The sequence below is a fragment of the Pelobates fuscus genome, chromosome 11 (assembly GCF_036172605.1).
Source record: "Pelobates fuscus isolate aPelFus1 chromosome 11, aPelFus1.pri, whole genome shotgun sequence".
NCBI lineage: Eukaryota > Metazoa > Chordata > Amphibia > Anura > Pelobatidae > Pelobates > Pelobates fuscus.
The window spans coordinates 10,868,162-10,879,088 of NC_086327.1; the positions used below are offsets into that span (position 1 = coordinate 10,868,162).

Genomic DNA, 10,927 nt, shown 5'->3' on the forward strand with positions numbered 1-10,927 from the left:
AACCCCACGATCGCCGCGATCTGGCGTTAACTTTAGTAACTGACGGAAATTTTCGTCCTTAAGGGTAGGTCTGCCTTGACGGAAAATTTCCGTCGAGCGTCGTTAAGGGGTTAAGGACACGTTTATGGTCTTTAAAATAAAAAACTATTTCAGATCTGAAAGTTGTGGTGAATTGAGAATTTTATTAGAAAACTGAAGCACTGACATTTCAGGCATTTTTGAGGTTTTCTTAATTAGTAACGGACAAAACAAGTCATACCATTCGTGAACAGACCAGAGTGATCTTTAGCATGTTTGAGCACCATCTAGTGGTGAAGTTGCAAACTGCCAAGATGCATAATAAAATTACAAGCAGAACCAGCAAACACATCCAAAAGATTTATTTAGAGTTAGAAATTCTTTTAAAAAATTACCACATTTCTTCAGTCCTAACCTACATTATTTCTCCATTTGCTCCAATAACATGCTAGAAATGGCACATGCCTTCCAACATTACAAGCAAAGGAGGGAATTTAAATTTTAGGGGTGTGAGCAACTTTACTTTTAACAGAACCAAAGGGCGGGGCAGTCCTGAGAACTTTTAGGTGACTTTAGGTGACCAATAATGACTAAAATGTTATTCGAACAAGAACTAAGCATCTTATTTACACAGACTGATTTCTAAACACATTTATTGTAGTTGAACCCCTTAAGGAAGGAGGCAGCTGCTGAAATTTGCCAGATTGTTTTTTTGGGCCCATGTTGCCTTTGAGACCAACCCAGGGCATACAAAATGTAGTGCGTCCAGTCTTTGTAGTTTAGTAGTTAGTGTTCACATTTGTTTTCTGCATTTTTTTCTCCACACAAACACTGCATTTCTCTTAAACACTCATTTGTGTTAAGCGGTATTTCACAAGTACAACAGAAAATTGGAAAGTAACAGAGCAAAACGTGGCCATTTCAGTCTTCAAAGTCCAATCCCAATCGTGAAGCAGCAGTGGGCCCAGATGGTCTGTTGCCTGTGGCGCTTAGCCCATCGCCTGTGTGGGTGATGTGGTGGGGTTAAGACCCTAATAGCCTTCTGCCTAGGCAGGTGAGTGTTGAGAGGAACAGATGCTTGAGAAGGTGTTGCATTCAAAATGAGGTACACTCTGGGTTCTCACCCTTCCATTCTCCTTTTCATGGCAGGAACTGTGAGGCCACTGCCCGTGCCTCCATTGATGCCCAGCATTGCACAAAAAGATTCCCTCTAGGCTTGTCAGGGAACACTAAATGGAGCTGTAGTGGTCCTTCTCAATGTCTTTCGTCCATGAGGGAGGAAATTCATTTGCAATCTTGGATAACTGTGTCCTGAGATCAGGACAGGAGAACTGTACGGCTTTATATCTCTGCATAGGTGCCGTACTTCACGGATTAGGGAAAGTGGCCACCTCCCCACTCGACAATTTTGCTAGGCCCTCCTGGACCTCAGTTTTGACGGCAGGCACTATGAGATGTCTGACCAGAACTTCCCGACTGGTTCCATAGAGAATATTGAGAAGCGCTCTCAAAGTGTGTCTGGTTGCCACGAAACGCATCACCCCCACTCCCTCCCAATTTTTTTTTTTTTGGGGGGGGGGGGGGGGGGGGAGGGGTCATAAAAATATAAATAAAGTAGTAATAAAAAGATTGTGCGTCTTCCCCCTGAATTCCTTAATGCTCATTAATAACAAGATTTCTCATTTAAAGATACCGGTACTGTAATAACTACCATAAATATATAGCCCTAGCTCCTCTTTTGAAGCAGAGCACACTTGTGTGCTGTGGAGAGGATATTACTAGGGAAAGGTCTTCCAGAGACTCTTGGCATCTTCAGATTAACCCAACAAGAGATTAGGGGCTGGTGAAATTCATAGCTTCAGGGTGGCCACCCAAAAAAAAAAAAAATCTTTATTGCTTCCATGTGGCTGCTTTGTTGTACAATATATGAATTATATACCGCGTTCTGGACAAGGTAGATGGGACTTTTTATACCAGGTCTTTGTTTTACAGTGAACCAGATATGGCTGAATACACTGGTCCCCATATGCCAGTTTTATTCAACTATGCATTATGGCTTCTCAATTTGCACATTGCTTCTGAGGACTGACACTGTGCTCTCATCACGAAGCATGGAAAACATGTTCACAACTTTTCTGTCCGACCCCATAAAAGGCCTACACCTCATATGTCTCAATGCAGCTGTGTCTTTGTGGTTTTTGGATGGGCAGTGAAATATTGGCTGGCATAGAAATTAGTTTGCACAGCCATAAGCTCAGACATGCAATCCGTCATAAACAGGCTCACAATTATCAACTCTGGTTGTGATAGCAGGGCCTGCCAAAAATTGGGGGATTTCAGAGCACTGGGCAGTTTGATTTGGTGGTAATTCGTTATGCTCAGACAGCGTGGTATTCTAAGCTCCTCCTAGATGGTGTTACAGTGGGAGCACCACACCAGAAAGTTCTTAGAGGGGCGCTACATCTGACGCAATAAATATCTGTCACATAGGTCAAGGGAGTCGCTCTTCTCTGACTTAAGCGTCAGCTTGGCGTAAACCTCCTTTGCTGTTTAGTAAAGGGCAATGGTCACTTTAAGGGTTGCAATTATTTTCCCCCTACCTGCCCATTACATACTCCCTTAACCCATCAACCCAGAGAACCCCCCCACCCCCCCCCCAAAAAAAAAAAAAAAAAAAAATTACAACTAATCGCGGTATAAAACTGATGAGCACTAAAAGGGTTAATGACTTAGTGGAGTTTAAAAAGGTCAGGGTTATTCAAGTGGCAGTGTCAATATCTAGGGACTTGTCACCTTTGTAGATCTTTAAGAATCCTGCAGTTGCTGATTGTCTGGTTGAGCGGGTAGTTTTACCTACCTGAACCTACCCCCTGGCAGTCACGGTCACAGACATTAGAAAAGAAGAGAGAGACAGGGCAGGGGATTTGTGCCTAAAATAGGGACACTTGGGAGTTATGATGTCAGGACAAACTAAAATTCCCTGAAACTCCTGCTTTGTCCTAGAAGCACTGTTTCGGGGATAATCTCAGCAGTGCTATAGAAAAAGACACTTCCTGGTTTGGAGAGCGCTCAAAACAGAAGCTGCATATCCTGCAAATGCAGGAATTTTAACACCATTTATTCCCATACAGTTCTGCAGTGGGCATCACATATCAGCTGGGGGAGCTGCTTGGAGTGCAGGGCATCCACCCAGTACATAGTGGACATTGTTATGAGAAGATTAAGCACTTGCACACAATTTATACAGGAGACCAAGTAGATTAATCAAGGAAGAAAAATTAAATACTACTAGCTAATTGGCTTAGCATTACACAGCAGGATTTCCAGTGCATGAAAAGCATTACAGACAATGCCACCATATCAGGGTAATTAGGGACATTGTTGCCACAGTCTTGTTATGAATCACTTGGATCTGATCTAATTAACAGTGAAGGGTCTGAGCGCCTGACCCAGGATATGGCAAAACAATGAGTCATTAACGTAGAATGACAGACTGGTGAAGACCACGTGTATTGCAGATTTCATTGTCCTGTGTGGATAACCTCCAGTATTTACTTTCTTTGTGAATAAAACATGTATTTTAATCTGTCAGTCATTCCACCCAGCCGTTTTACACAATCCTATTAGTACAGGGGAGAAAGGGGAGGGGGGAGAAGAGGTTATCCACGTTAATGTGATTCCAAAATCGGGGAGAAAGGCAACAGGCAACGTACATTGATTTATAGACTACAGTCACACCACCTCCTCAGAAAGTGGCTTTGTGCAAGACCACAAAATATATCCACCTCATATTGTAAGTTCGTTCACCTCTCAAAATGCCCTCTCTAACTACAGCGCTGTGGAATATGTTGGTGAATATATATATATTTATAATACTTTTAATTAAGTAGGAATTATAAGGAATGTGCCTGGTGAACGTGCAAACAGAGCCAAACTCCTTTTGAAGCAGCTCTGCGTCTGCCATTCACACTTCCTGATAATTGGAACGGCTACAAAGTGCCTAGTTAGATATTTAATAAACCTACCTAAATCCTCTGTTCTGGGATGTGTCAGCACTTTTAAAGGGAACATGGTAAATATGGGATTGGCAGACATCAGCTACTTCCTAATAGAACAAAAACGACTGCACCCAATAGCAAAAAACCAAACTATATATTTAAAGGGACACTAATCACCAAAACAACTTTAGCCTAATGAAGCAGTTTTTGGTGTATAGAACATGCCCCTTGAGCCTCCCTCATCAATTCTTTGCAATTTAGGCGTTAAATCCATTTAGTCCCCACTGATGGGTATAAGAGCCATATGCATTATTCCAGTGATGAATATGCATAGCCAGAGAAAAAGCCAATAGTGCAGTATTGTATATAGAATGGGTAATGTAAAAAAATAAAAATGCTCACTGTAATAAAAAGTATATTTAAAAAAATGTTGTAGCCTCATTAATTTAAAAATCGGTATAGTTTAAAATATTTTTTTTTCACAGTCATCCTGAGCACACTTTTCTGGATTCATATATTAAGGCATAGACTTACACCGAGGCGAGGAGATGGGAGAGTGCGTGCTGGACCCATGTTGGATATATGGCTTAAAATATAAATTCTCACCCCTTCTTAATGGTATTTTATTGGTCATTCTTAGGTCCTCTACTAGAGGCCTGGGAGTGTCAGGGTTCTGCGCAGTATCTTTCTAGAATTGCGCTCCTCTGGACAGCGATCTCAAATGTCCCACCTGGAATCTGTTGAAGCCACAGGCCTGAGTAGTCCGATCACAACTGGGACTAGTCTTTCAGTCCTTGGTATTTCACCAGCTAGAAAAGATCTTCTTCCTGAGGTTATAGTCGCTGGGTATGGACACATCCACCACCACTGCAGTCTTCTGTTCCTTGTCTACCACCACGATGTCAGGTTGGTCGGCCAGTACTTGTCTGTCTAACGTCAAAACTGAAATTAAACTACAGAGATCCATCGTATCTGGTTTGCCATTACACGTAACCTGTTTTGTTAGTTGTATCTTCTTTATCTTTATGGTACGGAGGGAGTTCCACATAGTCCGTGTTTGCAGTCAAAGCAGATCCACTGTTTGATCCATATACAAAATGGACAAGCTCTAATAATGGTTTGCTCTCAGTTTGGGAGAAGCTCACTGCACAAAACTGCAGATCCTGGGAATTTGTGGCAACATTATTTGAATTTAAAATTTAGACACCAGCCAGAGTCTCCCAATATGGGTAGTCAGAACTCCGATGTTGCACTTAACACATGCTACCATGAGAGGTCAGCATCCAGTTTAATCTAGGATCTATGGTAAAGATCTGAATAGACATTTTACTATTACAGCAGTGAAGACATTCCTACATACAGCCCAACATACTGCCAAACTAGGTGCAAAATAAAAATTATATTTTTCCAAATCCAGTCACCCGAATCAGGACCTCCCAATAACTGGAAGGAAGATACCATGGACATACTTGTAAACGAGAGAACTCAATGCATCCTTCCTGGTTTAATCTATATTTTTTAAATAAATACATTTGCAGAGTTCATTAACTTGCAGTCCTCTCCATCTTTGGGCATGTTTAGATGATTTTACCTGTAATAACTGGAAGACGCCTCTTTATTCTGTCCACCCCCTTTCTGCGTGCCGGGTACATGATGCTGTAAGGTCGTGTTTACCACTCAGTGTTCAAAGACCTCAGAGTCCATGGCTTATGCATTTATGGAGTTTGTTCCAATGACTACATTGGCAAAACCTGGACTGCTGGTGGAATTTTGAGGGCTGGGTGAGTACAAAATCCGTTACACCCCTAGTCTACAGGAGACATCCAGTAAGTGCCCATTACCCCATATTTCCGATCGGCCAAGGAATTCACAGCCACAATACAGTGGTCAAAGGACCAGGGAAAGCCCAGTTCATTCTTTAGTTCCAACAGGTGGGAAGCTTCCATACCAGTCCAACATATTGTGTGGCCAAAATGAGCATGCCATCTGGAGACCAAAGCAGGCTACCAATACAGCTGGCATTTGCTAAAGCCAAGTGTGTATAAAAGAACTTGTGACACTCCTGTTAGGCTGATTTGGTAGAAGGAAGACACCAAGATTTTTAGATCATAGGAAGGACTTCAAGATTGTGCCCTGCCCTGTTACTAAATAAGGGTGCAGTATGTACCCATAAGTCTCACCCAGGATAAGCTACTCACCGAATGAGTTTCCTATAACTCACTCTGGTAAAAAGCCATTTAATACATGAATCACCCAAATGACAGGTACATAAACTGGAAAAAAAGAACGCTCTTAGACGGACCTCACGTTAATGCCAACTTTGTTACGCATGGCCTGGTAAAATAAACAATTCACTTTAAAGTTAGTTCACTGTATTAATCAAATTCTGCTTTGTATGGAGACTGAATGGCCAAGCCAAGATTAAAAACACCAAAAAAATAAATAAATAATTCCCAACCTACATTTACTGCGTTATAATTTCAGACACTACTTTGTCTTAAAGGGACACTGTAGGCATGCAGACCACTTCAGCTCATTGAAGTGGTCTTGGTGCAATGTCCCATGTCCCTTAACCCTACAGTGGTAGCTATTGCAGTTTGAGAAAATGCAATAATTACCTCTGAGTGTTAACTCCACCTCTAGTGGCGGTCTACCAGTCAGCCATTAGAGGGACTTCCTGAATTGAAGACTCTTTACATGAGAACTTCCAGCATCAGATATTTCCCCAAAGGAAAGCATTAAATAATAGACCTGCGGGGACAGCATCCGGTAAGATTCTCACCTACCCTGCACACAGCCACACGGGTCTGAAAAATTCCGAAAGCTTTTAACAGCTAAAAATAAAATCAATCTGGAATGCACATCGTGTTTTTTCCCCAATTATAACCCTACCAAAAGGCTGTTGGTGATGGACTAAAAACAGTCCAGATGCATTCAACTTTCTGGGTATTTCCCCACTGATCACAAAAGGTCTATTTAGAAGTCAAAGTCTAAAGGCCAATAGAATTTTCTCCATTACTTTCTAAATAACCTATTGCCACACTTGCTAAAATGTAACCTGGTTCCTAGCAGGTCAAGAACCTGCTGGGAAATATATGGTCATCTCTGTTGACCAAAGATTGGAATTTTGCACCAAATGCTTATGTTCAACAAGTTCCTCCTGCACACATTCACTTAGCCTGCCCAAAGTGCATTACACAACATGTTCCTGTGATTTTATCAACACATTTCGATTTTATCAGACTGTCATTTAAAGGGTTACTTTATCCCTTTATAAATGATTGTATTTTTTAGTGTAGAATGGCAAATTCAGAATTAATCATTAATCGTGAGCAGCCAATCCCCTAACACTAGAGGGAAATTACTTGGAATCCTGTGCTGGGCAAAGCTCCTTTTGCTAGATTCCATACGTCCAACATCACAACCTCCCTCACGCAGTCCATTCAAAATGCATTATATTGTACTTTCTCATGTCTCTAAGTGCATGCGGCTCTGAGCCGGTGAGGGGCCACACAAGGAAGTGGGAATAGCAGAAATGGGAGACCACGCCAACAGAATTGCAAATATCTCTGATGTGCAATGTTTTAAGTCAAAATGTAGCACAGATTCCTGCTACCATAACCACTTCTAAAAGCAAAGATTATTATAATACTGGGAGTAACCCTTTAACCCCTTATTGACCAGACTTTCAATTTTTTTACCATTCAGGACCAGGGCTGTTTTTACATATCTGCAGTGTTGGTGTTTAGCTGTAATTTTCCTCTTACTGTACCCACACATTATACACCGTTTTTCGACAATAGTCTTTCTAAAGATACCGTTATTTTCATCATATAATTTACTATAATAAAATGTGACTAAAACCCCCCCCCCCCAAAAAAAAAAAAAACTGTTCCGAATCTACAACCGCCAAAAACCACCCGTGCTAAATGGTTTCTAAATTTCGTCCCGAGTTTAGAATACCCAATGTTAACATGTTCGTTTTTTTGTAAGTTATGGGGATATAACTACAAGTAGCACTTTGCTGTTTTCAAACCATTTACCCCCCCCCCAAAATGAACGCAAGTTATATTGTAACACTGATATCCGTCAGGAATCCCTAAATAACCCTTCACATGTGGCATCACTGCAATACCCTTAGAGCGGCTGGAAGCGATCTCGATAGCTTCCAGTGCTCATATTTGCCGTACTAGGTTTGTCTGCCCTCCATAAGGGGTTAAAGGGATCCTATAGTACCAGGAAAACAAACCAGTTTTCCCGTCATTATAGGCTCCTGGACTGCTGTAGAATATTACTATGTTCCCATTTATATTCATAGTAGGCATGGATGTCTAATGGGTTAAATAGAACAGATGGTACTTTGCTATGCTGGTAATTTGGGGGGGGGGGGGGGGGGAGGGGAGGTCTTGTCCTTCTATGGCTAGGGTTATATTTAAAAAGGTCTGATGTCACAATTGTCATAGCTATATAGAGGTCTTGCTGCACGAAGTTGTTCTTCTTGTCCGGCTGTCCAACTATGTAGAGACTAACGCTTCATTAGTCCAGCAATTGCCATCTACTGTTGAACATCCATAATCCTGTAACATCCTTTGTTTTATTATGCATCAGTAACCAAGAATAAACCGCAAGTCAGATTTCACATTAGTATTTTTGGTTAATATAGACCTATATTAACATGGCGAGCCTTTTACCCAAGAAGAAATATACATAAAAGAATATTTCAGTCAACCTGGAAACACACAGAAGAAGCTAATTACAAGTGCCCCCCCTCCCTCGGGGCTGAAGGGATTAAGACCCCTTTAGCCACTTACAATGTCCGTCGGCGCCGAGTCAGGCTCCGCTCACGCTCCTCCGCCACCGGTGGGAGACCTGCCGCGTGCGCATTAGAGCTCCGCATAGGAAAGCATAACCAGGGCAGCACAAAACCAGGATACACCACTGCTCCGCAGATAACTCCAAGACTCCATTTTACTAGATGCTTTCATGAGGTCCATGGAAATTAAGCTAAAAGGTCCAGCTCTCCAACAGTCACCACACGTATTAGAAGGTACAACTGGCAACTTCTCAATAAAATTATTTCCAATGTCTGAACTTCTAGAAGTCAGACAGTCTCCCAAAAGAGTACGAACAGCCAACTCAAGTACAGACCATAAAATTCCTGAATTACTCTGACCTAAAAGTTTCAGATCTTCAAGTCCCAGTGATAAATAGAAGCAATGATACCAACAGGCACTCGAACAATACTTCTACATACAAGCACAAAACACAAACAATAAACCACTACAGAGGATGTGCCTTAACCACATCATATGGTTAATACCTAAAGTTTTGTTTATTTAAAATCCCAGCATATCACACAAGCTATTCACAGGCCAATATGAATTCTGATTCCTTTACTATGGGACCCCGAGATCAAAGATTCTCTTCTGTTCTCAAAATGTCTATAAAGAGCAGGACCCGCTGTCACCTTGTTCCAGTAGGTATCTACGTGCACATAATCGTTCATTCATCTCGTCTGCAGCCACATTATATTGTTGAAACAAAAAATTAAATAAAACCTGCTGGCTCAATAATAGAGTGCCAACTGGGCATTGAGCTTCTCACAAAATTCACCAGGCTTCATTTATCCGAATGCCAAGGGGTGTGGGCACTAATCAGTTTGTAAATGGGACACGTTAAACTAGAGATAAAACTTCAGCAGAAAACCATTTAAAAAAAACATTGGCCAAAGAAACTTGATAATGCACAGAACAAGGTGATCCACCAATGATTAGTATAGGCTCAATACTAAGCTCGCATTAATAGAATATCTTTTTAGAAAGACCACATTGAAAGCTGGAAATTTGGGACACGAGTGATATGGTCACAGGCAAACTTCCCTTTTTCCATTCTTGTTCTGATTCAGGATTCCCACCAAAGACCAGTCCAAGCTTCCCCATCTCCGAGCGCAGCCAGGATTCCATGACTGACATTTTCTACAGATATTTTCCAGACTTCCTATTCTGCCCTTTATAAGAACCGAAAATAGAAAGAGTCAATTAATGACCGCTCGGATAACTTCAGCTCGCACTAATGACCATGTTGAAAAATTGCTCATGAGCAAGGTTTAGGGATATAGAATAAAATGAAACCCATTAACATTTTCCATCCATCAGGAGGCAGACAATTTTAGTGTACATACACCATGACCAAACAAAATAAAAACCTCAAAACAAAAACAAATTCCATTCTTGACCCAGATTATAAAACCATATGGAAAATTTTGAATTTCCAGCATCCTGGCCCGCCAAGCTCCAATCAGAATTTTAAGTGCTGCATGTCCGATTTATCCTCATTAAAACTAATTGCCAACTTCAACGTCAGAATTGAATGCACTTCTAGAAGTATATCGGAATTGCAGTCTGCAAAACAAGCTCCTCAATATGTGAGTCCAGACTGAGTTCCAAGTCATTCTAAGATTTTTGTGCCCAAGAAAGGTCCCTGAACATGGTAACCGTTTCTCTGTATATAGCGGAGAGGCCAAGCAACATCCATATGGAAACCATTGACCTTCAATGTGACTCACATGAAAGTTTGTCAATTTAACAAATGGCACAGCAAGAATCTTCCTTTTCAGAAGTGCTTACTTATATATAAACAGGTTTCTTCCAGAATGAGGCACACCAAGGCAAATGTAGGACAAAAGTTACTGCCTTTTACTTTAATCATTTGGTTTCCTATTTGCCTGTAGAATTGTATTTTCTGCTCCTGCAGGATGGGATGGGTGTGCTCTGGCATGTATAGACCTTGGTCGTTTCTCGCCATGCAGGTGTTGCAAAGTACCCAATGGGTTCATGTCAAAGACATTGAGTGACATCCTGTTTGGCTGCTCTATATTGTGCGAGAGAGGTCAGACTGAACTCCTGTTGTAC

At 41.4% G+C, this 10,927-nt stretch overlaps 1 protein-coding gene across 2 annotated transcripts in view; it reads right to left on the bottom strand.

Annotated features, from left to right (window-relative positions):
* Nucleotides 1-10,927, bottom strand: part of ECE1 (endothelin converting enzyme 1) — a 79,604-nt gene that overhangs the window by 50,315 nt on the left and 18,362 nt on the right. The gene's annotated exons all lie outside the window — the stretch shown is intronic.